This window comes from Lonchura striata, chromosome 15 (assembly GCF_050655825.1).
Source record: "Lonchura striata isolate lonStrDom1 chromosome 15, ASM5065582v1, whole genome shotgun sequence".
In the NCBI taxonomy this organism is placed as follows: domain Eukaryota; kingdom Metazoa; phylum Chordata; class Aves; order Passeriformes; family Estrildidae; genus Lonchura; species Lonchura striata.
In genome coordinates this window covers 12,560,274-12,566,273 of record NC_140717.1, presented here as the reverse complement: position 1 = coordinate 12,566,273, position 6,000 = coordinate 12,560,274, and the positions used below count along the sequence as shown (strand labels likewise).

The window sequence follows — 6,000 nt, the reverse complement described above, 5'->3', positions numbered from 1 at the left end:
CACAGTGCGTAGGGTTCAGGGGTATCTGCGGATATAGCCATTGGGGTCCCCACGTGAGATCCAGCCTGGCTCTCATCCCCCGTGAGCTCCGGACTTGACACCTCGCTGTCCCCACGGGGGTCCCCCAGATTCCCCTCACGCCAGCAGGACTACAAGTCCCATGACGCCTCGCGGCGCGCCTCAGCCCCACGGCGCGGCGGCGGCGCGCGGGGCACGCCGGGAATCGTAGTCCCGCCGTTCGGATTTTCCCGCCCGTGCAGAGAAGGGAGGTGTGGTGAGCAGAGAGCGGGGGGGGGCCCGCACGTCCGGCGGGGACGCTCCGCCCCCCCGCCCCGCAGGACGCGGCGCCGTGGCCATGGCGACGCGCCGGGGGCGGGGCCGAGCCGCGTGCGGCCGCCGGGCCCCGCGCGGGGCGCTCAGAGCCGCCGCAGCCGCGCGCCGGGCGGGAGCCGCCAGCCGCCAGCCGGGGCCGCCCCGCCGGCGCCCCCCGCCCCGCCCCGCCGCGACCCCCGCCCGCCGCCGCCGCCGCCGCCATGGAGCGCTGAGCCGCCGCCGCTGCCCCCCCTCCCCGCCACCACCACCCCGCGACACCCACCCACCCCCCCCGCCCCGCCCCGCCGGGCACCGACCGCCGCCGCACAAAGGAACCGGGGGCAGCCGCGGTGTGATGCCCCGCGGGGTCGCCGCGCCGCCCCAGCTCAGCCGCGCCGGGTGGATTTGGGGTTAATTTATTTAAATTTTTTTTTTTTTTCCTCTTCTCCCCGGATATTTTTTTCGCTCTTCCTATTCCCCGCCCCTTTCCCCGCGGTGCTCCCCGCCGTCCCCCCCGCCCCGGGGCCGGGAGCCGCACGCTGGCCGCGCACGGGGCGGGGCGGGCCGCCGGCGGGGCGCGGGGCCGGGCGGGCGCCGCCGCTGCTGCTGCGCGGCCCGGGGGGGGCGGCCCGGCGCGCCCCGCAACGCAGCGCCCGCAGCCGGCCCGGATCCAGCTCTGACGGTAACGGGGGTCCGGGCACCGGGGAGGTCGGGGGGGGGGTTACCGGGCGGGGGCGCGGGGACCGAGGGGCTCCGCCGGCTCCCGGAGCGCAGCGGAGGCGGTGCCGCCGCAGCGCGGTGCCCGGTGGTGCCCGCGGAGCCGTCGCCGCCGGGGCTCAGCTCGCCCGTCGCTACCGGAGAGGAACGGGAACAACTTTTGGTTTTTTTTTGGTTTTTGTTTTTTTTTTTTTTTTATCCGATTTTTGATTTTTTAAATGGCTTTTTGGGTCGCCTGACTCGTAAGTGGAAATAAAATATCCACGGGTGCCTCCAGGAGGAAAGCTGAGACACTTCCAGCGAGAGCCGACCGGGAGCTGCCGCCTTTGCTACGACCCTTTTCTGCCCCTTTTCGCCTGGGGGAAAAAAAAAAAAAAAAAAAAAAAAAGGGGTTTTCTCCTCCGTCCCGGGCAGGAAAGCGCCCAATCCCACCGCGACACCGGAGCGGGTGGTGGCAGAGCAGGACCCCGCCATGGACCCCGCGCCTGGTGTGGATCCCGCCGGTCACAAAGGAGAGGGAAGAAGGACCCACCCAGCGATGGTTTATTTAACACCCGTCTCCCTGGCTGCCTCCGCCGGGTCAGGAGGCTCTGCCGGGGAAAATCCCCTCTGGAAAAAGCTCCGCTGCGGAGGCATCATCCCTGTGGTGTCTTCTGGACCGTCGGCTCTGGGAATACGATTCACCGGGGACGAGGCATCGTGGTCCCCGAGAGCTCCTGGGCAGCGCGGCTGGGCATCCACCGGGGCGGCCGCCGGCTCCAGCCGGGGACGAGCGAGCTGTGCCGCTTCTCCCGCTCGGTCCCCGGCAGAAATGAGGTGTTGCCGGTGCCAGCAGCTCTGAGCCCCGGCGTCCCAATCCAGCTCCGGGAGAGCCGTCACATCGTGGAGATTTAATGGCTGGAGAGGCAGGGCCTGGACGCAGCGAGCCGGCGGCGGCACGGCACGGCACGGCACAGCTCGCTGCAGGGCACGGCTGCCACCGGGGCTCGGCTCCGGCCCTGCGGGGTATTTCCGAGGAGAGGCAGTGGCAAAGTTTTCCAGCCGTGCTTGCTGTTTGCCAAGGGATGAATTCATTGGCATTGGGCAGTGGTGGTTTGCCCGGCTCTGGTTGTCGGGATCTCCGCAGAGATGTTTTTGATACGTGTTTATGTGTGTGTGTATATTTATATATTTATATGTGCATCCTCCTGCTCGGGATGCTCTGGGTGAGGAGCTTTCATGGAGGGCAGAGTGGCCGTGGGGCTCTGCAGGAATGGGGACAGAGCCACGTGGCCCTTCTCTCAACAAGGAGCGTCCAGCGTCGTTCTCGGGATATTTTAGTGGGATTTGGAAGTTTTACCCCTCCTCATGCCCCTGCGGTGGGGTTTGACTGCCCGGTGTGCCAGTCGCTGGTCAGTGGCCACACACGTGCGACCCTGGCCGGCAAAGCTCTCACACCCAGGCGGTGGTGAGATGGGAAATAGCCCTGGCAGAGGGCACCGGGCATTCTGCGAGGGGTTTTTCTTATGAAGGATCCATAAAACTTTAAAGAGTGGACGGCGTGAGCCGGGTGCGGTCGGGCCGGGCGGCCTGGAAGCCGCGGTGGAAGGAGAGGGAAGCTCTTAGCGCGGTGCCTTCCTTCTGCTCACATTGTGTGCAGAGCAGGGGATGGAAAAGCCATTCCCTGGGAGCAGGGCTTGTTTTCCCAGCTTCGGGAACAGCTTTCCTGCTGGTCTGAGGGTCGGTACCAGTCGGGCACGTTCTTGATGCCGGAGCAGCTCCGGCTGCGAGCTGGGCCCTGCTTCAGCCAAGCGTGTCGTTAAAAATTGCAATATCTCGGTGTGAATATTTACCCTCAGGCTGGAGCTGGGAAGCCCATGGAAGGACGACATGAGTGGCTGCTGCCAGGCTGCTGAGACCACGTCACCTTAGTTTATTAGCCCCTCTGGTTGTTTTAAGCCTGAAATTCGTCCATCCCTGAGCCAGGCTGCGGAGGAGCGCCTTCCCTCCTGGGGCTGGTTTTTAATTGCAGCCTGCTGCCCTGCCCGGGGAAGGGCTCTGGCTGTGGGACCGAGGGTCCCACGACCCCACGGGGGTGATGCCCCCGAGCCGGGTGCCCCGTGCCCGCCGCCGTCCCGGAGCTGTCCCCGCTCTCCCCGCCGTGCGTGCGGCATCAGTGCCGGGCGTTTGCATCCCTGCCAGGCGGCGGAGTTAATTCCTGCCTGGAGCGGGTTTCCTGCGTGGCCTCAACTTGTGAGGGAAAAAAATCTGCGGTGGAACCGGGCAGCCCCCCGCTCCCTCCCCGGCGTGATCCTGCGGCACAGGGAGCGGTGGGCTCGGGAATGTGTGCGGGGAGCCAGCCCAGCCCAGCCCCCTCCGGCTGTGGGGGTACCACGGGCAGGGATGCGGGGTCCTGAGCATGGAGGGTGATGGCACAAGCCTCCTGTCCCCAGGGCTCCACGTGGGGACAGCAGGATGTGTGTCCCTGGGTAAGGTCCTTTGCTGGTGGTGTCTCACCCTGGGATGGAGGCAGTGTGTGTGTGACCCCCCCACGGCTGGGGATGCTGCAGCTGGCGGGGTGGGCCGGGGGCTGCACCTGCCGGGACCCCTCTCCCGGCCCCCGCCGGCATCTGTGCCGCCGCATGTCCGTCTGCAGCAGGCGCATGCATGCAAAAATAAGACATTTCTTCTTTCTCTTCTGCCTGCGCATTCCTCAAAAAGCTAATATTCATGAAAGGTAATTCAATCAAACCACGATGCCTATCAGCTAATGCAGCAAAGCTGGCGCAGGGGTGAGAATGGGAGCCAGGAACACAAAAGCCCTGTTTTATTACCTCCTGCTTGCCTGAGAATTGCTTTTCTCCCTCGAGTGAGCCGGCTAAAGCTGGCTTTATTATGTTAACCTATTTGCGTGTCAAGAGCTATTGTGCCTCTCTTTATCTGTGTTTGTATTTGCTCGATGCAGGGAATAAAAGGACGAGGCGAAAATGGATGGCTGGTCAGTGCTCCGCACTCTGGGGGCACTGATTGGTTGCTAAGTGATTTGCATCCCCGGTAATCGCTTTTATCTCGGAAGGATGTCGTGTATAATTATAAGCCTACTGACATCTTTTGAAATCTGCCTAATGGGTGTTTTTAATTTACATGGGAAGCAGGGGCTATTTGTGTTGCTCTGATTACAGGTTGGGCGAGTGTATGGGTTAAAATACAGATATTTCCATAGATGCAGTGCACCGGCAGGGATGAGGCTGGGATTTTTGGCAAGTCCCTGCTCGCCTAGGGATGAGTGGAAGAGCACAAGTCTCCGTGTGTGAATTTGGGGTTTAATCCCTCAGCCCAGTGCACAGACTGTTGTGGTGCTGGTCCTGCGGCCATCCTGTGAAATACAACACGAAGTGGGCTCCTGGCTGCTGTCAGAGCCAGCTGGACCCCCAGGACCCCCCTCTGCAGCCTGGGATGAGGCATAGGGGGGCTGTGCCACCGAGTCCCCACTCCTGCCATCTGTGCCAGCATGGGGCTGGTGGTGCTGATGGTGGTGGCACACGGAGCTGGCTGTGCCTGCGAGGGGACAGCCTGAGGTTCTTGCTCAGCCCCCCATGCAGAGAGTAGCTGTGGAAATGCTTTCTAGGGGTACCTGTGGAACCACCGAATCCCCAGCTGGGTTCACATGGGATGAGTTCACACAGCCACAGCAAATAAAGCTCCCGAGCACCTGTGCCAGCCCTGGGCACCTGCATCCAGCAGGATCCCAGCAGGGTGGCTCGATGGAGGTGCTGAGGCATCAGCAGACTCCAGGGTGATCTTCCCCTATTAGGGCCATTGGCAGGGCTGTGGGTGCCTGTCTGTGGGTGCTCTGAGACTGTCTCTTGTGTGTGCCTGGGTGCAGAGGAGCCGTGTGTGGGAAACATCCTGGCAGGAACGCTGGGCTGGCTGTGCCAGTGGCATGCTCGATTTCGTGTTTCTGTCTGTGCTGTTGGAAAAGCACTGCTCTGAGGTGCTCAGGTGCTGAGATGTGGGGTCTTGGGATTCCCCTAGGGCTCTGTGCACCGGGACTGGGTCACCTCAAACACGCAGAGGTCCTGAACTGAGGTTGATGCTGGTGGCAGGCAACCAGGGTTGGGCTGGGTGAGAGTGTGGGGCAGGTCACCCACAGGGACAGCTCCAGCCAGCTGCCTCCTTCCTCCTCCTCCTCCAGGAAAGGCCAGGAGTGAGCTGCAGGCACGTTGCAGCTCCCTCAGGCCGCGCACAAGGTGACCCCATCAATTTGCAGGGCTGAGGTGGCTCCGTAGCACACGGTGCTGCTGTTCTGAGCAGGGTGGGGTGCAGGGAAACACGGGGCATGGGAAAAGTTGATAGAGGAGAGCATTGCTGGACCCCACACCTTGGATCCTGGGGTGCTGGGTCCCCCTGCACAGGCAACCCCATCTCATCCCATCCCATCTCATCCCATCCCATCTCATCCCAGCCTGTCCCGCTGGTGAGCGAGCGGCGCGGGCGCCGCTATTTATGGCTGGCTGTAAACAAACTCCCAATGAAAGAAAGTTAATGACCTGAGACTGACAGGAGCCTGCTGGGAGTTTTTATAGCCCCTGGGACTCCTTTTGCTAAAGAGAGAATACATCAGCGTTTTAACCCAAAACGGCGAGAGCCGCGGGGGCGAGGGGACGGCCTCAGCCTGGGGAGGTGATTTGGAGGGGCTGGTGCTGGGTGAGGAGGGGGCTTTGGTCAGGGGACCTTGACTCTGTCTCCCTGCGTGGGACTGGGATGTGCAGCCCCTTTTTGAGGAGGCACGGCCCGGCGTGGGGGGCTCTCCAAGGCTTTGCCATCTGCCTCTTGTAGGTCATCTCTCTGCGCTCCAGGCAAGAGCGGGGGCTGGCTTAGTGTGGCTGGTAACCACACACTAATAAAGCCTTAATACCCTGCAGCGGGGAGATTTCACTGTCAGAGATAAATATTCATATTGCTTTCCAATTCAGCCTTGGCTGCACGACA

At 62.6% G+C, this 6,000-nt stretch overlaps 1 protein-coding gene across 1 annotated transcript in view; it reads left to right on the top strand.

The window, feature by feature from the left end:
- Nucleotides 1-894: 894 nt before the first annotated feature.
- The window catches only part of FAM222A (family with sequence similarity 222 member A), a 28,093-nt gene continuing 22,987 nt past the window's right edge, over nt 895-6,000 (top strand). The window contains exon 1 of the mRNA XM_077787310.2: nt 895-994. The gene's annotated coding sequence lies outside the window, so the exon portion shown is untranslated. The remainder of the gene's footprint in view (nt 995-6,000) is intronic.